At 42.4% G+C, this 25,764-nt stretch overlaps 1 long non-coding RNA gene across 3 annotated transcripts in view; it reads left to right on the plus strand.

Annotated features, from left to right (window-relative positions):
- The first annotated feature begins 1,951 nt into the window (after positions 1-1,951).
- Positions 1,952-25,764, plus strand: part of LOC309540787 — a 76,925-nt gene continuing 53,112 nt past the window's right edge. For all 3 annotated transcript variants that reach the window (XR_014223491.1, XR_014223492.1, XR_014223493.1), the window contains exons 1-2: positions 1,952-2,026; positions 5,509-5,577. This is a non-coding gene — a long non-coding RNA (uncharacterized lncRNA). The remainder of the gene's footprint in view (positions 2,027-5,508; positions 5,578-25,764) is intronic.

Genomic DNA, 25,764 nt, shown 5'->3' on the forward strand with positions numbered 1-25,764 from the left:
AGGAAGAACAAAGAAACAATGGGGTCACTCAGAGGAGAAGATGGTGAAATGCAAACAGGGGACACAGAAAGGGCTGAACTACTCAATGCCTTCTTTGCCTCAGTCTTCTCCGATAAAGAAAACAATGCCCGACCTGAAGAATTTGGAGCAAATGATTCAGCAAAGGAAACACAGCCCAGAATAACTAAGGAGATAGTACAAGAATATTTGGCTAGTTTAGATGTATTCAAGTCTCCAGGGCCAGATGAACTGCATCCAAGAGTATTAAAAGAACTGGCAGATGTGATCTCAGAACCACTGGCAGTCATCTTTGAGAATTCCTGGAGAACAGGCGAAGTCCCGGCAGACTGGAGGAGGGCAAATATTGTCCCTATTTTCAAAAAGGGGAAAAGAGAGGACCCAAATAATTACCGCCCAGTCAGTCTGACATCAATACCAGGGAAGATTCTGGAGCAGATCATTAAGCAAACAGTCTGTGAGCACCTGGAAAGGAATGCTGTGCTCACCAAAAGTCAGCATGGATTTCTGAAAAATAAGTCATGTCAGACTAACCTGATCTCGTTTTTTGACAGAATTACAAGCCTGGTAGATGAAGGGAACGCAGTGGATGTAGCCTACCTTGATTTCAGCAAGGCATTTGACAAGGTGCCCCATGATATTCTTGTAAAGAAGCTGGTAAAATGCGGTCTTGACTATGCTACCACTCAGTGGATTTGTAACTGGCTGACTGACCGAACCCAAAGGGTGCTCATCAATGGTTCCTCTTCATCCTGGAGAAGAGTGACTAGTGGGGTGCCACAGGGTTCTGTCTTGGGCCCGGTCTTATTCAACATCTTTATCAACGACTTGGATGATGGACTCAAGGGCATCCTGATCAAATTTGCAGATGACACCAAACTGGGAGGGGTGGCTAACACCCCAGAGGACAGGATCACACTTCAAAACGACCTTGACAGATTAGAGAACTGGGCAAAAATAAACAAGATGAATTTTAACAGGGAGAAATGTAAAGTATTACACTTGGGCAAAAAAAATGAGAGGCACAAATACAAGATGGGTGACACCTGGCTTGAGAGCAGTACATGTGAAAAGGATCTAGGAGTCTTGGTTGACCACAAACTTGACATGAGCCAACAGTGTGACGCGGCAGCTAAAAAAGCCAATGCAATTCTGGGCTGCATCAATAGGAGTATAGCATCTAGATCAAGGGAAGTAATAGTGCCACTGTATTCTGCTCTGGTCAGACCACACCTGGAGTACTGTGTCCAGTTCTGGGCACCACAATTCAAGAAGGACACTGACAAACTGGAACGTGTCCAGAGGAGGGCAACCAAAATGGTCAAAGGCCTGGAAATGATGCCTTATGAGGAACGGCTAAGGGAGCTGGGCATGTTTAGCCTGGAGAAGAGGAGGTTAAGGGGTGATATGATAGCCATGTTCAAATATATAAAAGGATGTCACATAGAGGAGGGAGAAAGGTTGTTTTCTGCTGCTCCGGAGAAGCGGACACGGAGCAATGGATCCAAACTACAAGAAAGAAGATTCCACCTAAACATTAGGAAGAACTTCCTGACAGTAAGAGCTGTTCGACAGTGGAATTTGCTGCCAAGGAGTGTGGTGGAGTCTCCTACTTTGGAGGTCTTTAAGCAGAGGCTTGACAACCATATGTCAGGAGTGCTCTGATGGTGTTTCCTGCTTGGCAGGGGGTTGGACTCGATGGCCCTTGTGGTCTCTTCCAACTCTATGATTCTATGATTCTATGATTCTATGATTCTATGCCTGAATATTTTCTGGGCCTGATTTGGTACACAGCATTTCACACATGTACACATACAAACCCCTTCTCAAAGTTAGCCAGGGCTAAGCAAGACAAAATAATTTCATTACCTTCTATTTGCACTATTTCCACTCTGTGGAAGCTAAGACCCATAATGGACATGTATTTTCTTGCAGGAGTGAATGTATTAAATGAAGTAAAGAGGATGGCAACTACCATAGACTTCTGTTTCTGCATAACTAAAAAATGGTAGATAAGAAAGCTTGAGGAAATTTCTAAGGAACCACGTGATTTCTTCGACCTCTCTTCTTCTCCATATTAGCCCTGAATAGCCACAGGAATTGGCAGTGACATTCCCACCCGGAGACCATATTATATTGGTTTGGCCTGGGTAACCCAAACATTATTGCTGCATGTTCACCCCACAAGTTGCAGAGTCTCAAGATCTGGCATGTGTTCACAAGCCAGGCTTCAGTTATAGTCAGCTATGTTTAAAATCACCATTTGCTATAGTTGCTAGTCTACATTTAAACAGAGAGGCATGGATGTTAGCTTGTTCCATGAACTCATGCTGTCGGTCTCTCTGCTTGGAGCTTTACTCATAATGACAATCATGTCTATCACTCCTCACTTTGAGGACAAGAGTGGCAGACATTCCACACAGCTTGTCTCCAGTCCAGACAGATGCTTTTATCCTCACATCGTGCATGATTGCATGTTATTGCTTCCAGTTGCTATTTGCCCCATGCAAGAAGCGTCCAAATTCCACTTCAGTAAAATTGGCAGTACCTTTCAATACCCGCAGAAGGGTTACAGGCGGGTGCACTTTTCAAAACACATTCTTGTGCTATTATACTCCTACCCTGGGGAAATTGGGACATGTGAAATTAATAGAAAAATTAGAACAGCTTCTATGAATATATATATATATATATATATATATATATATATATATATATATGGAAGCACTGCAAATCACATTGCTTTTTGATATAACTATCTGCCCTTGCATGCAACTGGCATCGCTACACAACAAATGCCAGAAAAGCAAATCCTAGTGAAGTAGCAATTACAGGAAATAAAATTACCCTTCTAGATATAGGATTGCTATAATTATTCTTGAGGGTAATTGAATATCCAAACTGGGAAGAAAGTTAAAGGCCGATCCAGTTGGTTCCTGGTGTGTGCTATGTGGCAAGCACAGCTAATCTGTTCATGGGAGAGCTGCCAAAGGGGAGGGGGACCTCCCACTGGCAGAAAAGGGTGGGGAGGATGCAGCAGGCAACTGGCTCAGCCCCTTAAGTGTTTGACCATGCCTGAACAACATTCACTGAGTTGCAGAATTTTTGCCCTCCTAATCCAAACTAAAAACTAGGTCCATGCAAAAAAAGGTGGTTCAGATAATGCAGTCTGAGCTTAGTTTATGGTGGTTCCCCATACTGTACTTTCATTTATTTATCTGAATTCCAAATGGGCAGTTCATGAATGCACATTTGTATTCTAGATTTTTGTAGCAATTTCAAAGAGATTGTGTTTTCAACGTCTTTGTAACAGTGGTTTACAGTTGTCAAGCAAGTATCAATCAATGGCTTTAAAAATTAAGTTCCTCTCATGTTTCCATGCCATTTCCCTGATAAAAGGCTCTGCTGCTTAACCTGAAACTAGAGAAAGATGTATGTGGTAATGTGCAAACAGCCACAAACAACTTGAGATGGCATGTCTCAGTCTTGTTGGTCTGTTCACCTGCTGCAAAGACCAGACTGAATCTTCACAAACATTTTAAGAATGCAAGTAGGGGGAAGTACTGTAAGAGGAGGTCTTGAAGATAAGCAGAGCCAAGAATAATGTACTGTGGATGACTTCTCACTCATGCATCCATGAGGATGTTGACAATTGGGAGGACAGCCCTGATATCAATTAAATTCTAAGGGTTGTGGTCCTTAACCTCATTCACACAAAAGCAGAGGCTAAAGCTGAGCCTGAATTACAGTGGTACCTCGGGTTACATACGCTTCAGGTTACATACGCTTCAGGTTACAGACTCCGCTAACCCAGAAATAGTGCTTCAGGTTAAGAACTTTGCTTCAGGATGAGAACAGAAATTGTGCTCTGGTGGTGCGGCAGCAGCAGGAGGCCTCATTAGCTAAAGTGGCCTTCAGGTTAAGAACAGTTTCAGGATAAGTACGGACTTCCGGAACGAATTAAGTACTTAACTCAAGGCATAAGTCAGGCTTCCTCAGACTCGGCCCTCCAGATGTTTTTGGCCTACAACTCCCATGATCCCTAGCTAGCAGGACCAGTGGGCAGGGATGATGGGAACTGTAGTCTCAAAACATCTGGAGGGCCAAGTTTGAGGAAGCCTGGCATAAGACTTTTCTCTGCTATGTTAAGGTCCTGCCTGATTCTAAAAGAATAAATCGTAGTCATTTAAGACAACTTAATGATGCTTTACCTGACACATACAAAATGGCTGCCGTTTTGGAGAACTGTACTGAAAAGGCAAGTACACAGCAGCCTCACTGCTAGCCTGGGTGGCAGGAAGTGCTGTTCAGGACAGACAGTAGTTTTATGGAGCCTGGTGAAACTATACTGGCTCTTAGTATCACATGACCATTGTTGAACTATTCTCTGCAATTCTACTCCCTGGCCATTCTTTCTAATGCAATTTTACAAAAATTCCAGGAAATGTATTGTTAATAGAGCTTCTAGATTTTGAATTTGAATCTTGGATTTATGCTGTTATTCTCAATTTAAGAGGGCTGATCAATATTTAGTTTTGAACACATAATGACATACACAACATGGAGTTGCAATTAGTAAAATACAAGGTGTAAAATGATGGCTGTAGATTGGCATTGTGGAAAATTAGTCTCTTTTTATAATGCTCATCATGCATAATACCTCAAACTACTTAAGATAAACCCACATTTTAATTTTTTAGATTGCAAAAGCTAACATGTCAAAATGATTTTAGAGGAAAGGGATCCTTCACTGGTTGTGAATCTTGTTTACAAACTAGGGATTTACTAGGGGAGCTGATCTGTCTTGTCATCGCTGCAGTGAAGTCAATAATCCTAACCAAGTGTCTCATGTTTTATTATATTCCATGCATACCTCGCCAATGAGAGTTGAGTACTAGGTTAGTGTTCCATTTTAAGATTTCTAGGATAGCTTTCCAAAGAGACCCATGAACAAATACGAAGGGATAGACTTGTTATCATGGCAAGTGAACTCACCTTGGGCATTTTTAAATTTTTTAATCTGTGGATTTATATGCATGAATGGTTGGGACAAATTCAGTTGGGCTAGGGAAAAGCATTCAACATAAAACAGAATGTTCAGAGAGGAGCTGGGAAAGAGCTGTTGGTGAGTCCTGATTCCCCACTGAAGGAAAATCTTGTTTACACATAGTGTCAGGAACCTTGGTCCTCCTTGGAACATCAGGGTATGAGGCCAGGACCTAATCTAGTAGATACTCTGTACTGTGTCTGTTCTGACCTGCAAAGGCAAAAAGAGCCTAGAGATCAGCCACTTTCAAATCAGGGCCCTTGGCTCACAAGCAACCAACTCCAAATGAGAGAAATTGCGGGAATAGACATAAATCCTGATGTGTATGCCAGCTACCTGCCTTCTGTGGCTACTGCAGCTAGGGCTGGGTAAAAGATGATGAAAGAGACAAGGGAAATTCTGATTGTTTGCTAAACATGACTGAAACAATATATTGCTTAAAGCCCAGGCTTAGGTCATTGGCTACCAGCATGAAGCTCATGGACCACAGTTGGGAACCTCTGTTCTAGGAGGTATTTTTATGAGCTTTTTTCCTGACACTGTGATCAAGTTGTAATTTGATAGCAAAAGGTGAAAATTGTGAATTAAGAATTTGGTGTTAATTGTGCATGTAAAGGTAAAGGTAAAGGTACCCCTGCCCGAACGGGCCAGTCTTGACAGACTCTGGGGTTTGTGCGCCCATCTCACATCTATAGGCCGGGGGCCAGCGCTGTCCGGAGACACTTCCGGGTCACGTGGCCAGCGTGACAAAGCTGCATCTGGCAAGCCAGCGCAGCACACGGAACGCCGTTTACCTTCCCGCTGGTAAGCGGTACCTATTTATCTACTTGCACCCGGGGGTGCTTTCGAACTGCTAGGTTGGCAGGCGCTGGGACCGAGCAGCGGGAGCGCACCCCGCCGTGGGGATTCGAACCGCCGACCTTTCGATCGGCAAGCCCTAGGCGCGGAGGCTTTTACCCACAGCGCCACCCGCGTCCCAATTGTGCATGTACTGGTAGGATAAACTATGGTTACTAACTGGATAAGAATCTCTGCCCCCTCCACATTTTACTAGAATTTTGAGTGTGACAGAAATGACAAGTCATTAGCTACATACAAGTCAGAGAAAGGAATCAAATGTCTGAAAGTGACAGTGAACTACACATCCTTATAGCTTGTTTCTCCTATTCTAAATATGGCTCGTGGTTTTGTTTACATATTGAAGCCCCTTGAGGTGATGTGTAATTTCAAAGGAAACTAGCCATCTCTCTGAGGTGGTAAGTTTTGATGCAAACCACTGCTTTGATATGGGAGTACCTAAAATAAACACATCTCTACATGAAAACTATGGTAATATGGACGAGAGGGAAATTTACTCCCCTTCATATAATGGCACCTTTCTCCAGTATGCCTCCTTTGCATGTGTGCGGTTTCACAGAGGAAGCCCTGTTCTCTGTGTGTCAACTGGTAATAGAGTTCCTGGTGCATTTAGTTATCTGAGAAGAAATAGTTTGGCCATATAAGGTGATTGTATTGCCAGCCTAACCAGTGGGTCATGAGCCTCTGTATAATATAACCATAAGCCATTGGTTTTCAGTGGGTGAGTCTAAAGCGGTCTGAATTAGGGCTCAGCCAGACTTCCTTTTGTGCTGTGTTTCTAAGCACAGGTCTGCAGTTTAAAGCTCTATGCAGGTTTTTTTTCCCTTTTCCCCAGCACTTTCCCCATGAAAACCCACTATTTACTGTTGAATTGGAGCTAACAGCAATTTGCAGAAACCCCAAATTGCCATTTGTTCCAATTCAGTGTTAAAGAGCAAGCTTTTATGGGGAAAGTGCTGGGGTGGGGAGCATGTATATAGCTTTAAAATACAGACCTGTGCCTAGAAAGCTTGGGGCAAAAAGGTAAGTTTGGATGAGCCCTTAAACTGGATTGCAACAATGGCACTACAACATTTCCCTTAAAAAATGAGAAAGGGGGAAGGCATTGAAGGGGAGAAGGAAGAAGAGGGGCAAAGTACATCTATGCTACAAACAGGGGTGGGCAAATCTGTCATTTTTTGTTTCTCTCAGTTTTTCATATTTCACAGAGATCAGTTCTCCACACTTTTCCATTGGTCTGATTTTTTTTAATTAAAAAAGCCCTCATGAAAATTCACGTGCGTTTTAAGTTAACGTATTTCTGTATGCAATTTTGCCTAATATACACAACTTTGCAAATGTATTTCCCCTCAATATAATGCGTTTTAATGTTATTTTCACCAACACAAGCATTTTTTAAGCATATGTTCCCCTACTGTACACGGTTGTTTTGGTACACATTACTTGGGCAGCGGGGTGGGGATAGGGAGAACTGTATTTCAAAATTTGGAGAAGTGCAAATTCGGCATGTTTTGGAAAGGTAGTTCACATTAAAATCCAGTGCCTTACTATATGTGCCAGTTCTATCTATGCTAATTAAACTGTCATTGTTTCCCCACAAAGATAATAGTTTAGTACAAATGCTAATAAAGCTGTAAGAGATCTCTTAATCTGCTCCATGCAAGTGTATTAGTATGTACGGTGCACAAATCCCAAGGTTCCTTTGGCATAAGGAAAGTCTGTCAAGCCAGTATGTCACTGATTTAATGATTTGTGCGCGGTACAGTGGCGTAGCGTGGGTTCTTAGCACCCGGGGCAAGGCAAGTAATTTGCGCCCCCTAACCCGTGGATTTTAGCACTCGAGTCTCTTCCGTGCCCCCCCAGATGTTGCGCCAGGTGCGGCAGGCCCCCCCTGCACCCCCCACGCTACGCCACTGCTCCCACCACAAGTCTTCAGGACAGCCATCTGAAGGCTGGCGTGGGGAGAAGGTCTCTCCGCCCCACCGACAGGCTTCGGAGCAGCCTTCCGAAGGCTGGTGGTGGGGCGGAGAGCCCTCCTCCCGCCACCAGGCTTCGGAGCAGCCTTCCGAAGGCTGGCGGTGGGGCGGAGAGCCCTCCTCCCACCGCCAGGCTTCGGAGCAGCCTTCCGAAGCCTGGCGGTGGGGCGGAGAGCCCTCCTCCCGCCGCCAGCCTTTGGAGCATCCTTCCGAAGCCTGGTGGCGGGAGGAGGTCTCTCTGCTCCACTGCCAGGCTTCGGAGGAGGTCCGAGGACAGTGGGGAAGACGCGCTGCGCTTCCCCGCTGTCCCGGAGATTTCCCTATGGACTTTTGTCTTGCGAAGGGCCGGCCAAACGCGCCCTCCCCCAATGTTGCGCCCGGTGCGGCCGGAACCCCTGGCACCCCCCACGCTACGCCACTGGCGCGGTAGAGAGATTTTAAAAAGGGGAAAGAGAGGCATAAACATTTTTTTTCTTAAAACACACACACACAAAAAAAAAACTGGGTCCCATTGTCCAGATTAGGGCTAAAGCAGGTAGATGAGCTGTCTTCACCTATTTAAGATTCTGTCCATGTTTGCATTTCAAATACAGTGGTACCTCAGTTTACGAACTTAATTCATTCCAGAAGTCCATTCTTAAACCAAAGTGTTCTTAAACCGAGGTGCGCTTTCCCTACTGAGTCCTTCTGCCGCCAGAGCCCTTCTACCGTTCGGCTTCTGGGGCAAAGTTCGCTAACCGGAACACCTACTTCCGGTTTTGTGGAGTTTGTTCACCGAATAGTTTGTTAACAGGACTGTTTGTAGACTGAGATACCACTGTATAGCATATTCAGTTCATTTGCTGCAGTGCCACAGCTGTGCATTGCTACAGAATTTCATAAGTTGTTTCAGCAATGAAAGTCAGTGCCAGGCATAGAAATATCTGATAGCTTTGTTAATTCCTAGAGTCCTGCATATATAATATGCCCAAGAAGATGTGGGTCGCTCAAGAAAGCTGACCCACTCTTAAGTTTCCCCAACGCCCACTGTGAAAGTGAGAACTATTGTATGTAATACGTCATTTCTAGCTCACAGACATTATACTTTTTAAAAGTCTTGTGAAGAAGCATCATGGGTAAAGCTCTCCGGGAAGCTTTGCTGTGTAAGTTCCAGTTAAATGAATGGTAAGAGCTTATTATTTAAGAGGTACCCTGCATTTCCCTCCAGGGATTTCACAGTGGCTTAAATATGGCCTCCAAGGGGACCTTCATTCAAGCTGACAGGGTTAGGCCTGCATAGCTTGCTTCAGTAATAGACAGTCCTCTTGAGTGGTTCCTAAGCATTTCAGTGCCAGGGCTTTCACAACATAGCTTCCCAGAGGATTGTGCCCATGTGTCAACTGAAGTCTGTGCAACAATTTATTAAGCATGCTATTCTTTCTCAAATATTTATATACCAGTTTGGTTGTGGTGTTTTGCTCAATAATGCCTTCACAGCTAAGAGCAATTTAATCAATACAATCATGCGTAAAATAATTTAAGCAATTAAATACCGCAAAGGAGAAAGCCCAGCATCTTAGCAAATCCATCCAAGTTTCCCAAAGGCCTGGGTAGGATGGATATTGGCAAGCTTTTGTTGCGGCGGAAAGGTTGTAACCTTGGGACCATGATGTAAAAAGACTGTTCCACAAAGAATAAGGAGAGTGTTCTTCACTTCTGAAGACACACACTTACCTTTATATGTTTTATTCACCACCAGATTTCTTTAATGCCACACTGTTCAGCATTCAGGATAAATACTGGATGCCCAGAGGTAAACCCCACTGAAAACAAACTGCATTTTCAAGCCTGCTCACAGACATGCTCACAGTATGTAGGCTCCATACAGGGGTGCCATCTCTGTGGGGCTGTGGAGGTTGGACCCCCCCCCCTTTGAAATTTTCAGTGAAGGAGCTGGGCCCCCTACGAGCCACAATCCGATGAGTGTATCCATGGCTGTTGTTAGCATGTCCCACACCCCTTGCACCCCTGGGCAAAGATGGCCCTGAGTGTGTCCCTCCTATGAGTCACACCCAGCTAGTTATGCCAGGCTGGGCTGGCTTGTTTGGTACTTTGATTCAGTCTGATGTTTTACTAAATAAAGGAATTCTGGAGAGGATCTAGCACTCAGGAGTTTAGTGGATTATTTCCTCCTGGCAAAAAAAAACCCCTGTAACACTATGTTCATAGTTGTATTCATAGAATCATAGAATCATAGAGTTGGAAGAGACCACAAGGGCCATCGAGTCCAACCCCCTGCCAAGCAGGAAACACCATCAGAGCACTCCTGACATATGGTTGTCAAGCCTCTGCTTAAAGACCTCCAAAGTAGGAGACTCCACCACACTCCTTGGCAGCAAATTCCACTGTCGAACAGCTCTTACTGTCAGGAAGTTCTTCCTAATGTTTAGGTGGAATCTTCTTTCTTGTAGTTTGGATCCATTGCTCCGTGTCCGCTTCTCTGGAGCAGCAGAAATTCTTGCCCATCTTCCTATTTCACTCGTGTAAATTCAGAGGGAGATGTGGAGAATCAACAGAGAGCAAAGCTGAAGGAGTGTCTCCACCCCCATTGTTCAGCCTGGACACAGAGGTCCACCTCTGAGGGCCTTCTGGTGGTTCCCTCACTGTGAGGTTGTAGGGAACCAGGCAGAGGGCCTTCTTGGTAGTGGTGCCTGCCCTGTGGAACGCCCTCCCACCAGATATCAAGCATATAAACAGCTTTCTGACTTTTAGAAGACATCTGAAGGCAGCCCTGTTTATGGAAGCTTTTAATGTTTGATGTTTTATTCTGTTTTTAGTGTTCTGTTGGGAATCGCCCATACTGCCTGGGGAAACCCAGCCAGATGGGTGGGCTACAAATAATAAATTTGTTTGTTTGTTTGTTTGTTGTTAAACATCTTGCTTACTTTTTTCTATTTTCTTTGAACTCATGAGCCAGGAGAACCAGAGAAAATAGTGCATTAACACATTATGGAGTGTATTTCACTGTCTCCACACTTTCATTGGCTTGTGAACCTGGATTTCCTAATGAAATAGCAGGTGTCTTTCTGAGTTACTTCTACCACCTTCTTTCAGCCATTTGTGAGTGAATTTGAGGGCACTTTAATTATTTACAACTTAAAAGATTGGCCCACCACAGTTTTCCCTAGCAGTGAGAACAAGTTTTATTCAGACTTCCAAGGTAGCATTTTTGGAAAATATTAACCAACGCTTCATACCAAAGTTCAAAAGCACTGTGAAAATAGTATCAACTTGGATGGATCTCACTATTAATCATTAGCTTGCCCAAAATGAATGTAAGCGGAGGAGGAGGAATGGAGAGAGAAATATTTAAAAGGTATATAAAACATATTCATTACGTATCTTTCTCTTAAAGTAGAAAAGTAACAGGATTATGAGAGCTTTCAAGTCTAACCCAGACATCAAACCTTATTTCATGGTTCCGACATTTTAAAACATGGAAACTTTGTTTGTGGGCATTAGAACATAATGCTCAGTTTTGAGAAGTGGCAGTGTTTAACTTCAGTCGTTCTTGGTAAGGTATAAATACTATTGGACATCATGCTTGAGTAATGTTAAAATGTCTGGTTGACAACATGGCTCTAACAGCCAACTTGATAAGGAGCAGATCAGCTTATCGGTAACATTCTTTTCACAAAGAGGTCGGTGTTCTTTTAGGTCCCTGAAGTGCAACAATTCACAATCATTCCAAAAATGTCTTAATCAAAATATTTATAGAACCACTGACCTTGCTCTTTTTTCTTTTTTTGGTACCTTGTGCTTTTGTGGCACTTTGTGATTTTTGAAGCAGCACTGCAAAGCACACAGGTATAAGGTCCATCTGACCACAGCTACAGAATGGATGGAGTAGCATTGCTAGAGAGGCTCTTTATATGCCTGTCTGTCTGTTTCCCTGTCCCACAGTTCAATGATGGCATTTTGAAGACACCAGAGTTTGAGAAACAGAGACAAAGCTAACTTTAGAGAAACACCTGGACCTATTGCAAATTAAAGCCAGACAATTCTGGCTTTAATTAATACAAACTGAAATTAACAGCATGGGTTCTGTTCTGTTCTGTTCTGCTATATAGAGTACAAACCAATGAGAACCTAATTTCAAATATACAGAAGAGAAAATCAGCCAGCCTATTGCTTTATGATCTTTCTTGGCTCTTCAGCGGCTAAATCTGCCCCATCTCTACGAACACTAGCTGTTTGGGGGGTGGAGGGGGTATTATGAAGAAGTGTTTTGTAATAAGTTATGTTCTTGTTCTGCTGTGGCCTCTTGGAGATTTTTGCCTGCCCTTAAACAAATCTGCAAAACCTTAACTACAGAACATGAGACACTGTATCTCCTAAACCACTCAACAAGATTACTTGAAAATTGTGCTTTGCCTTATAAGATGAGAGGTGCAATTGTCATATATGAGTCTGGTTAAAATGAGAGACAGAGGCCTGAATTCACCAGTGACAGCTGAAAACTGGTGCATGTTGGACTCTTCCCACCCCATCTATTTCCAGACAATGCTTAATTGACAACTCTCATGGCTCAACCTGGGAGGAATTGAGGGCTCCCAACCCAGATGTTATCAAGTGAGTGGTTAAGTGTTGCAGTTAGGGCTTAATGAAATATGATGAGGAGGAGGCCAGGTTCTCTACACAGAGGCACATATCGAAAACCACCTGACTATGCACACAAAGCTTAAAGTAAGTCCCATCGGTCTAAATGGGGCATATGTATGAGTGGACAAGCATAGAATACCACCCTCAGTGATACAGGGGGCCACGGTTCCTCTTCTATCATATAGTTCCACATACAAAGCAGACATTTGTGGATCTTCTCTGGAAGGATGCGTAAATCTGGAGTGCAAGTTGGGTTTTTTATTGTTGTTAGCCGCCCTGAGCCCGGCTTCGGCTGGGGAGGGTGGTATATAAATAAAAATTTATTTATTTATTTATTTATTTATTTATTTATTTATTTATTTATTTTTCACACTACAAGAAGCAATAGAGGGCAGAAGTGTCTTTTTGGTGTAATAAGCATTCTACCAAGCCTGGTCAGATGTGGTATCACATTATATGAAAACAACATCTACTCTACAGGAGGCATGTTCCCCTAGGATTTAACTAAATAGCAAGGCTGGTTACTGAGAGTGCTCACTGGTGTTGTTTAAGGGAATTGCTTCCTTCCTTCCCTCCCCCTTTAAAAAAAGACCCCACTAAATGTAAAATCATTTCACTTTTTCTTTTTCTTTTTTATACATCTTGAGCACCGGCTGACGGACTCAGCACTCAGAAGGGCCCCTTACCAGCTTGATCTGCTGTCCACTCCCTACTGGGCCCAACTCTCAGCTATACTAGCTGGCTCCCTCCCTCCACTGCCCTGCCTTGTCTGGGCTTTGAGAAACGACCATGGGGGTCCTTCGTATTTCCTGGCATTCTGAGAAAGGTGAAGAGGCATTGGCTGTGCCACGGCAGCTAGAAAGACTTTAAACTTGGAAATCTATATATGTCTTTCTAGCTGCTGTGACAAACTGCCATAGCAGCACAGGCATTCTTCTGGCCTCCTTGTCTCTGAAGATACCTTTTCTCAAAGCCCAGGTGCCAAGGGAGATGGCAGAGAAGCCTCCAGTGTAGGTGTGACTACTACTACTATATATCTATACCCCACCTTTCCCCCACCTGACGAGACTCAAGGCAGCTATCACAGCAGCAAAGAATATTTTAAAACAAAAGTAAGGATGGCAGAAGGGGGGGGGATTATGGCGAGGCCATTGGTCAGGACATGACTATGTCCTCCCTGAAGTTTAGCACCAGCCCTGAAGCTGGGTGGGCAGCTGGGAGGCTGCAGAATGCAGATTACTTGGAGAGATGACTTATAGAATGAAAGAAAGGATACCCAACAAAATCCATTGGCCACTGATAAAGAAAGGTCAGTGCGTTCTTTTTCCTGAGTATTTCTCTCCCTTTTGATAATAAATTGATGGGGAATATTTGAAAGAAGAAGAAAAAAGAGTGGAACATTTTTTCAGCAAGGCACTATGGGAAGCTGTCTCCAGGACAACTTGTCTTCTTCCCCTTGCCAGTGTGTTGCATTATGTGTGAGAACACACCTGGAGACAGCTCCTCTTACATTCTTTATATAAAGCACATATAGTGAAGAAATCTATAATGAAAACGAATATCTTAAAAATCTGTTCTTACAGCATGCAGGCAAATATGTGGTCTATGAATACTACACCATCAAATGGACTATTTAAGCAACAGTTTCAGTCTGACAGCATTTCATCAATATTGCTGATTTCTTTTCACTACAGAGCATTCAGGGTGATGTTATATCCTGGGTTTCGAAGAGCTGCTTAGTATCTCCATTTCACAAAGCTGTATTTCTTGGAAACAGCTTTGACAAAAAATAAATTGGTAAACAGCCTAATGGGAAGTAGATCACTATCTTTTTTATTAATCTGTGCAAAGATCTGAAAGCAGCTTGATCCTCACTCCCATCCTGGAATCAATTTGCTATAAAACAGCAGTAGTGTATGTATGTCCTTTTCCCATCAGAAATCAAGTCCGCAAAAGGTCTTTTTTATCCACTCCCTTGTGAGTGTCAAGCAAGGTTTTTGGCTATTTCACCATGATGCAAATGCAAATGTTCTCCGAACCACTAATAGGGCAAGTAACTCGTGTGGAATAGCTTGATATTTATAAGGCTGTCTCTATTTTAGTTGGGATTCCATCATATCCATCAAATTCAGATTGCATGATAGAAGATGTTTTGGTATTCTTGCACCATAAATCTGCATCCTCTCCAAATTTCCTGAATAAGGAAAGCACACTGGAAAAGTGTGGGATGAGAATGGCTTGAGTCTCATATAACCTTCCTGCAAACAACACAGAATGATTCCTCAATAATTAGCTGGCGTCATCAAACCTCCCCTTAAACTTTGCGTAAACAAATTAGAATGAATGTTCAAAAAACAGGGGAAGCAGCCTAAGAGCCTCAATTTTATGCTGTTTCTACACACTATAAGGCACATTCAAACACAATATTTCCCTCAAAGAATTCTAGGCACTGTAGTTTACCCCTCACAGAGTTACAATTCCAAGCAACCTTTAACAAACCATAGTGCCCATAATTATTTGAGAGGGTGGAGAATGTGCTATGAATGTGCTTTAAAAGTACAGGGTATACACAGCCTTGGTGACAACAGGCCTGGCTTACTGGTATTACTATGTTGCTCAGCCTTGCTTGGGCCACTGGATTTGCCACTCCATACAAGGAGGGAGGAAGGAGGCTAGGCAGGATGGTGGCCAGCTCCCTTCAAAGGCCCCATGAGATGCAATACCCGCTGAGATCTTGTGAGAAGGCCACTCCTCCCCTCCAAGTATGGCAGCTGCTATGCTAGCCTACAAGTTAGCCAATGGCTTTAACTAGCTTTCCAAGCAGTATGTGGTAACTCCACAAACACACTTCAAACTGTAGTTTCTAGGCAAGGTTCTAACCACAGTTTCCAACTTTAAATGGCATGATAAAGTATGGTTAGTAAAAACCAGAAATGGAGGAAGAAATGTGCAACAGGTGAGGAGGGATGAAGCTAGGGGGTACATGGGTCTGTGAGATCACTATGATTTGGTATTAATCTGAATTGAATTAGGTTATGGTTCCTTTTCCTGCTTAACCTTGAATCTGAAAGAATCCACTCAAAGATCATATTGATCAAACACCTGAGAAAACCAAACCACCCAAATTGCAGGACTTGTAGAACAAGAAACAGGAGAATACAAAGAAGGGGGGGAAATGTACTGCAGACCTTTTTTGCTTTTCAATTTCAGGTCCCATATTAAGCACCATTTAGCACATGAAAACTTTTGCAACTCAAGCAAATAACAGTGTATGTTTCTGCTTTTGGGGGAGAAGGTGAAATGGGGTATACGTAAGCATGCAATGCAACACTAGGTTCCCACCCTGCACCAACTCTTACCTATTTTGAAACTGCAACAAGCATTTCAACAGATTCTTCACAAATGCAGGGCTGGCGGCATAAGCGTAAACCCCGAAGCAAATTCTAGCAAAAATATTTAGCTATTAATCTTCTTCCTCCAAAATACTCCCACATTCCTCCTGCTCTGTGACATCTTGTAACTATTCTGTCAACAAGCCCAAATACATGTAAGCCAAGTGGCATAGGCATTGTAGTTTTTTTCATGCACATGCCAGCTGAACCATGTTACACATTGGATGCATCCAAGGTAAAGGCACATAATAGATGAACAGGATTGCAGTGGCCCCAAGTGTTGTTGGTAAAATGGCCTGATTCAATTTTAGCAGTGGTGAAGCAAGGCATGCCAAGTGCTCATAGGGATATCAGCACTCCTAAATGAGCATTTCAAAATGTTAAGTCTTTTTAAAAAATACATATTAAAAATAGTGAGGAAATTAAAGAACAAAGTTACAGGACAGAAGGGGCTGTCCTTTACAAAACTCATAATTAACTTGTAGAATTCATTGCTCCCAGCAGTGGACCATGTGATAGAGTTGCACCATGCACCCGATCTCCCTCCGGCTGCATTGCTGCTGAATATAGGGATAGAGAGGGGACAAGGGGAAGTCAGCATGGTGCAAAAGCCCTGGAAGAGCCAATCTCTGCTCCTGCTGGCATGCCTGCACTGCACTGATCTTTCCTCTACCTCCTCCTCTGTCCATCCCAGTGAGCAGCAGTGATACAGCCAGAGGGAGGTCAAATGAGCAGTGCAGCAGCACCATGCTGTCTACTGCAGATGTCCACAAGATGTTGTTGCAATGATGGCCACCAACTTATAAAAAGGTAAAAGGTAAAGGTACCCCTGCCCGTACGGGCCAGTCGTGTCTGACTCTAGGGTTGTGCGCCCATCTCACTTAAGAGGCCGAGGGCCAGCGCTGTCCGGAGACACTTCCGGGTCACTCTGGCCAGCCGGCACCAGCGCAGCACACGGAAATGCCGTTTACCTTCCCGCTATAAAGCGGTACCTATTTATCTACTTGCACTTAGGGGTGCTTTCGAACTGCTAGGTGGGCAGGAGCTGGGACCGAAAGACGGGAGCTCACCCCACCGCGGGGATTCAAATCGCCGATCATGCGATCGGCAAGCCCTAGGCGCTGAGGTTTTACCCACAGCGCCACCCGTGTCCCACCACCAACTTATAGGTAGTTTTAAATTAGATATAGCTTCCATTAATTTGTCTGTCAAGAGCTATTAAGCATGAGAACTACAGCTCAGTAGTTAGAGCATCTGCAAAAGGTCCTTAGGTCTACTTTAGTAGGGTTTTACCTGAGTTTTTGAGGAATCCAACCCATCTTCCATAGTAGCAACCTCTGTAAACAGAGGCAGAAGTGAATGTTCTGGACGGACATGGCTGCTCTGGTTAAAATCCCACTGAGTTCAATGAAACTCTTAACAATCAAAGTTACAGTCATTTGTACTCGGCCTTCAGCTACACCTTCCTACTGTAATACACAAAAGCAACCAAGATGGAGCATCGCTTTTAATCTAAACTCAATTACAGAAGAAAGTGGGGGTATTTGGGGGTGGGGAGGAGGGGGAGTTGTGAACCTTTGTAGTAAATGTGAAGGCATATATGAAGGAAACTGGAATAGTCACATCACCAAACGGTAATAAGAGATGAACAGCATGACTCACAATCCAGAGAGCTAATTTTCGAAATGTTTGATAATAACTGAATTTCTGTCTTTTCAAAGCTGTGTGGGGGAGGTATGGATTCTATGTTCTGATCTGAAAGTTTAAACTGATAGATTATCACATCCAAAGAAAGGGGACAGTTAGTTACATAACAAGCAGCTGTAGGTGCATCAGATACAATGTGTGGGCAGTCTCAGGCATTTCTAAGAAGTATGTTTCTGTAGGTGTCAGAAAGTAATTTATTTTCCATCCTTCATCAGCATCTAATGTAAGTGTAGCATCTTTGTTATTTGCCTGATATTTGAGGATTTCAGATTTTTAAAAACCACATGGATACATTACAGTTTCGTTCAGAAAAAGAAAGGAAAGTAAAATTGATTCATTTAGGAAACCTCTCAAAGTGCTGTATTGGATAGATCCATTGGACACATAAAGGCTGCATGCTGCTTTTAAAGGTCTGGGAGTTGCAGCTGGTGCAGAATGCTGTGGCTAGACTGGTAATGAGAACAGACCACCAACATGAGATATGACACGTGTTAAGAGAGAGAGAAAAAAGCCCTGCACTGGCTTCCCATTTACTACTGCACTAGGTTCAAGGTTATTAGACCAATGCACAAAGCCCTGAATAACTTAGGTCTAGAATACCTTAAGGACCAACTTACTCTGTATGGCCCAAGTCAATTGCTGAGATTGTCTGGGGAAGCACTATTAGTGGTCCCCCATGGACTTAAAAGCATGACTCATGCCAACATGAAGTCATGCCTTCAGTGTTGTGGGCGAACTCTGTGGAACTTCCTCCTGTCAAATAGGCACCATCCTTGCAGAGCTTCAGATGCCTTGTTAAAACAGTTTCATTTCAGGAGGGCCTTGGATAATGAATGCTTCTCGGATGTGTTAACATTTTCCCATTGCTCTTTCTAAAATTTCCAAGATTTTAAACGTCTGAAGTTTAATTTATATTTAAAATTTTGTTATTTTGGATATTTTTCTTGTTGCAAGCTGCTTTGAGAACTCAGTGGTGAAAAGTGGGATCTATCATCTATCTATCTATCTATCTATCTATCTATCTATCTATCTATCTATCATCTATCTATCTATCATCTATCTATCTATCTATCTATCTATCTATCTATCTATCTATCATCTATCTATCTATCATCTATCTATCTATCTATCATAAATAAGAACACTGCATTCAATTGCAGAAATAGCTCAAGGCATTTGGGTACCTGAAGAAGAAAATTCCAATGGCACCCCCAGGGTGATAAAATATTAAACAAACAAACAAACAAACAAACAAACAAACACAAACAAACAAACAAACAAACAATAATGCCCGCTAATGGCAACCTTAGGTCTGCCACTAGGGACAAGCTAGTTCATGCTGCCTAATGGTAGACCTAGCTATGCTACGGTGCCCCTCCCCCACACATTGGTTATATGAGCATCGGCATATGAGTATTTTTAGTTTTTCATTCTGCAGGTGAAATAACACTTTCTAAGATTTCCTATGGTCAGGGTTACACTGCGCCAAGCATATCTTGCCAGTTAAATGCTGGTTGTGTCGAGTACACCACAAAAGATACATGAGTATACATCTGGGGCTCTTTCTTGGTTACCTCTGTGACATACTGTGGGAATGTGGAAAATGTTTCAGCCTGAGGCAACCTTCTGGAGGTCACATGGTGGGCAGTGCCAGAGGCAAAGCAACAAATGTAAATTTTACCATTGTACACTAAGCTCCTTGCTATACACACACCAACCCTGCCTAGCCTGCATCTAGACAAGCAAAATACATTGTCAGATTTCCAGGACACACTCCAGCCAGGCAAAAATATTTTGGATGCAAACATGGCCCAGTGAGGGATTTGACCTAGAGAGAGTTCTAAGGGCCCGATAGAGAGGCCTGGGGTGTGGTGCAGGAGACAGATTTAGTCCCTGGCCTAAGATTCTCCACCCCTGCCATACTGTGTACTGTAACTGAAAAAAGCTTCCTGTATACTTGTGTACCAGTGGTAGGAAAGGTCTATAAATGAAATAATGATGCAATGAAGAATCCCCTTCCTTGGAACTTTCCTTTCACCTCTTGCTCCTTCCTTCTGCCTCCTTCTCCTATCCGGTTTATCAGATTGCATTCCTCAAATCTTTTCACTCTAAATTGCCCTCCTATCACTTCGGGAGACAAAACATCCATTTCCTTTCGATATAATGTCTCAAAATTTATTTCACGTTAGTCCAATCTCATTCTCTTCATGGTGTCAGGGTTCTGGGGGTAAGTCAAGCTTTTCAAAAGTCACCATCCAAGCGTCAAGAAACATTGCTTGCTCAGCTTGAGAAGATGGATGGAGAGTAATAAAAATATATTGAAAGCAATGCAGAATAATGCTGGAGAGTTTACAAAGCAGTTATGTACTGCAAGGGAAAAAAGGCTGAAAGTTTATAATAGGAACTCCAGGGCACTCTAAAACAATAAGTGGACTCTTAATCATCTCTACTCTCAGGATTGTCCTAAGGATAAGTACTCTTGGCCAGAGTAGGAACACAGACTGAGGTTTCTCTAAAAGAATGCATAGTAGTCTGGACATTATTGGGTTATATACAGTAGTACCTCGGGTTACATATGCTTCAGGTTACATACGCTTCAGGTTACAGACTCCGCTAACCCAGAAATATTACCTTGTGTTAAGAACTTTGCTTCAGGATGAGGACAGAAATCATGCTCTGGTGGTGCGGCGGCAGCAGGAGGCCCCATTAGCTAAAGTGGTACCTCAAGTTAAGAACAGTTTCAGGTTAAGAACAGACCTCCAGCACAAATTAAGTTCTTAACCCGAGGTACCACTGTATTAGTATTATAGCTTGGAGCGAGATTCCACTCTTAGACCTTTCTAGATTCTCCCAGTTTCTGTCCAATGCAAGTCCAGCAATAAAACATGGTGTTGGGGTTGGAGTGATCCTACACAAAAGTACTTATGTTAATCTACATAGGGCACATGGAGGCAGCACTGGATCAGGCCAATGGCCCATCTAGTCCAGCGTCCTGTTCTCAGTGGCCAGCCAAATGCATGCAGGAAACCTGCAAGCAGTACTGAAAAGTTACATCTCTAACAACTCTGAGACATCAGTTTGGGTTTAAACATATACATATGCAAGGGTGCAATTTTTCCCTGGGTACATATTAAGATCCTAACACTAGGTCCTGCAGACTACAGCCTCAACCAATGTATATAGACGAAAACCAAGAACTTTTCTAGATGTTTCGATGTTTTAATCCATATTTGTTGCCTAGGTTTTATTTCAATATGTTTTCTTCTTGGATGGCAGATATAAGGCTGCTTCTTTCATTAAGTGTTATTTTGGCAACAGTGGGGTGCTCCTGTATCAGGTCAAAGCAAATGGGATGTTAGGAGATCTGTGGGAGGGGACTAATCCATTGAGGGCTGTGGTGCTGGTGGGGTGTGTGTGGTTTAACCCAATTAAAATCTCCCCTGCAAGCTCCTAATTGCCCTCTGAGGAAAGCACATGAGCATACTCTTGTGACTTGAACAGTTACAACTAGTGCTGTGTCAAAACCTGTTCTCCAATTTCTTGAAAGTTTTCTTCAGCTGCAAAAGAAGTTTCCACCTTTCTGCCTCTTTTGCAGTGTGGGAAGTATTTTAACTTTTGTATTTTTTAGTATTTTAAACTTTTGTATGTTTTAAAGTATAGTTGTGGGTTCCCCCCTTGATTTCCTTATCTTTTTGTAAACTCTCTCTCTCTCTCTCTCTCTCTCTCTCTGTGTGTGTGTGTATGTGTGTGTTTCACAATCAAGTAGTATATACATTTTAATAGATAGATAGATAGATAGATAGATAGATAGATAGATAGATAGATAGATAGTCAGTCGGGGAGAGTGGATATTGAGAACCTGAGACCAGCACACTGGCTATGCTTGTTTTTAAGGGAGGTTTTACCTTTTTAAAATAAGGGAATTAGTGCAGAAAGGTGATTTTCTTTATCACTTAAAATAATAATAATAATGAACAGCAGCCAGCCACAGAGTAGAGAGCACACCTGCCCTCTGCACTTAGAGGAGAGCCTGACCAATGACATCATGGGGTTTTCAGAAAGGCTTCAGAGTACAGATCAGAAAAGAGGTGATTTGCAGAATGAAAGAAAGGGTAGTCACAAACACCATTTGGCCTCCTTGAAAGCATCCCGAGCACAAGAGCTCTGTACCCCACTCATTTCTCTCCCCTCTGATAACCTTCATGTTCAGTTTCTTTCCTCATTAACTGATGGAGAAAAAAGTAACTTTCAGGACATCACAGTACACGAACAAGGTGAATGGTTCAGCCCAATGTATTCTAATATACTACAAGCAGATTAGTATAATAACCAGTTTTCAAAAGTTGCATAGTCTAGGGGTGGAATGGCAGTTAGAGGAGAAGCAAGCAGCACATTTTTTAATGGTTTTTTTGTGGTGCAATGGATTTTGTATAAATATTAGCCTCCAAGTAATTCACTGAGTGCCATTTGCTGTGCAAAGCACTCATTCTCAGCAGCTCATCTGATCCCTCCCAGTGCTAGGTATTAACAGGATTTTGTATTAGGGAAGGTGATATGGGAACATTCGAGTCCTGGGAAGCAGCTCTTTGAATACGAAAGCACAGACAGTTAAGACTAACTTTTGTTATTGAGTCACTTATCAGTATTCACTTTCAAAGCTTCAGTTGTGCACAGGAATTTGAGGAATGGTAATACACTTGTTCACCTGCACATCTTTCTCTCCAGGAGAGGCAGTCTATTAATTCTTCTTGATGAAGATCCATAACCAGCATTCACTTTACATAATTGCCCATCAACTTTAGTGGCTCAGAGTCTGAGCTTGTCTAGATTTTATCCTTGCCATGGAGACAGCACACATCCTGGCCACATGGCTCAGAGCAACTCACAGTATGAGTCAGCCTGCTCATAAAAGTGTGATTTGCCATGATTGGTGGATAGGGGGGGGACACTCTCAATGTGATAGTCCCAACTCGTCACAGCAGCTTCTAAATGTTATAGCTCTCTCATTGCAATTCAGAATTAGGACGCAGATCCCAGGGCGAGTATATTCAGGGAACATCATCATTTGTCCTTGTGTGAAGATGGCAGTGATTATTACGCTGTGTGCGCAAATGGTAGCTATCTGAACAACTCTACTGAAGAGCAACAACACAGGTAGGAAGACATAGATCTACAACATACCACTTTTGTACACCAAAAATGACAAGGAGAAGGTAAGAAAAAGCAACACCTACAAATAATATTGCCACCACTTTCCTGACTGAAGGAGAAACTTGGCAAGTGTACAAATACTTTCCCCCACTACTGTCTAAATTGTCAACTAAATAAAAAATTCACTGGCATTTGCTAGCCAATTACAACAACAATTTGGCAAGGTCATCACACCATCATCATCCCTTTGATGACATTGTGTGAACCAGTACCATTTTTAACATCCATAGCACACAGTTCTCATATCTTGAGCAAATAAGATTAAATAACTGTAAATGGTTTGGCATTGCTATAATTTGTTGAGCACCATCAGTTCATTGTCAAAGGAGTCATACATGTTTTTGCCCACACTGGAGAGGAGTGGGGAGGCCAATGAATGAAAATATACAACTATACAGGAACCAGCATCAGAATCCTAGACATGTCTACTTATATGTAAGCCTCATTGAATTCAGTAAGATTTACTTCTAGATAAGCATGTATAGGACTGCAGCCTTAAAGTGGAAGAAATGCCTCATTTTCAGTCTTCCAAAATTGGCAAATACAGTTACCTTATCTAAGGAGAAAACCAGAATTTGAAGCAAAGTATTCTAGCAGGGGGTTGAATTTCAGACTGAAAATTAAAATGACTGCCATTTTTAATTTGATTGCATCAACTTGGGAGGCCTAAGAGCCACAGATCCCTTCTGTTTCCACTGTTAATTGCATTTACCAGCTCTTATTGTGTCTTATTTAACAGAGAACTCTACCTAATTGGTGGAGCTCCATTAACCTCATATATAATTTCTCTCTCTCAGCACTGGATGAACAGTACCAATCAATGATCTAATTTTACTTTTACTTTTAAGTTCTCCAATTAACTTTCTCCCCTTAACAATGTTGAAACATGTGTTTTTTTCTACTCAAACAGTATAGTCATTATGAGTACAATGAATAATCCTGGAGAATCGTCATTATTTAACTGGATATAGAAACATTTTGCTTCAGAATGCACTGCTTATTCCTGTATTCTCAAATTTCATAAGGTGTTCTTAAAATAAAAGTATTAGTTTTTAGGCACCAGGCAAAAAAGTTTCTATTGACCCAAGTTTTTGGTTCTTAATCTGTGGGGTATTAGATATATTTGTGGCCTCTTTTCTGCTCATCTTTTTAGTGGGTTGGGGTTTGATCTCCCCTTTTATGTATATTATAGATGTGTTTTTTATTTGTTTTATCTATTGTTTTTAATCTTTGTTTCACTTTGCAAGTGACCCTGGGTCGCTTTTTGTGTGAAAAATACTGACATTGTATTTGAAAGCAAGTTTTGGGGAAATCACTGCGCCTTTCATTTAACTACAGGAGTTTGGGATTGGGAAGAAGAGTGCAATGTGGGTGAACCTATTTAAGAAAGCCTGTTTAGTAAAGAGAGACTTCAAAGGAAAACTTCATCAACTATTGGCTTATGTAACATAGCTATATTGCTCCAAAGAGAGCTGTTCCAAAGGAGGTTACAGCAATAAACCTGAGCCTCTTAGATAACTGCACAGGCTGAGGTGTGGATCAGGCCATAGCTCACTGCGAACCATGAGGCCACGGTTAAACACTTTTAATGTCCTGTTGATTTTAATAGGTGATACCGAAGCACAAGCTTATGTCTCTTCTGTTGACATTAGTGGGATCTTAACGTCCCTCCCTTTGGTGAGATTGTGTGCCATGGGCTTTCTCTAAGTTTGCTTCTGAACTGATTTTAATAACAGCACAAGTGAACTAGCTTGGGGAGTGTTAAATAGACTCATATGAAGAAATTGGCTTCTATTGTTCTGTGGCATTGCATTTGATAGTGTGAGCCTGAAGGCACAAGCCAATGTAATTGTTTGACAGCCTGTATGCCTACTGGAAGCAAAGTGAAAAGAGCCTAGTATTTTGTATACCTTAGTGGAGCAGGCCGTATGTTTGTATGTGCCTATTGAAATTTACCAACAGCAGCACCTTACTTACAAGAGTAGTCCTGCACCATATTTAATCACAGGTAAGTTTCACTCTGTTCCATGAGGCTTATTCCCCATAAAGTATATCTTGAATTGCAGCATTTGGATACCAGTCAGGGCTCAACTATCTCTGAAAGTCAGCTCTAGGTTGGAGAAATCTGATTCCTTGATACTCAGGTCCAAAGTAGACATGATGTTATATGCATTTTTCATTCCAAAGAGCTACAAATTATTGGAATCACGGTAAGGTCCAATGGGTGATTTCCTCCTGCTGTAAACAGCAGCTCCAGAGGAGGGATTTTATTCAGGATCACAACAAGGGAGGAAAAGGCTAATTTTTCCCTCCATGCCTGTTGACACCAGCCTCACTGAATGTCCCCAGGTTCTAGTAGTTATATGAGAAAGAGAGAGTGCTCTCTGTGTCTGCTTTCTGTATCATGCATAATTTTATACACCTCTGTCATATCCCCCTTTATTCATCTTCCCCCCCCAAGCAAAAAAAGTGCTAAACATTGGACTTTTTCAACCAATCATTTGGGCTGCCATTTTCTTCACCATTTCCTGCTCCACATCTTTTTTGACATGTTGCAACTAGAAATGGACCATTTCAATAGTAGACACACCATACTATTTCAATAGTAGATACACCATAGTACATATAACTGTACTACAAACTTGACAGTTTTATTTTCTATCCATTTCCTAACAATCCCTTGCATGAATTTCACATCTTTCACAGTTGCTGACACTGGGTCTTTTATTCCTTTGGTTGGGAGGCATCACTTGACTTCCTCTTGCCTTCTGGTGCAAGAAGAAAGCTTTGGTGGAAGAAAGCTTCCATGGCTAATGTACAGTTTTCTTTCCTTACAGAGCTTGTTGAAAATTCTCTGGCCTGACATCCTTCAGACCAGTGGTTTGGAGCCCAAGTCTTGATACCAAGGGCTTGC

This window comes from Podarcis vaucheri, assembly GCF_965113315.1.
Source record: "Podarcis vaucheri genome assembly, chromosome: 9".
NCBI lineage: Eukaryota > Metazoa > Chordata > Lepidosauria > Squamata > Lacertidae > Podarcis > Podarcis vaucheri.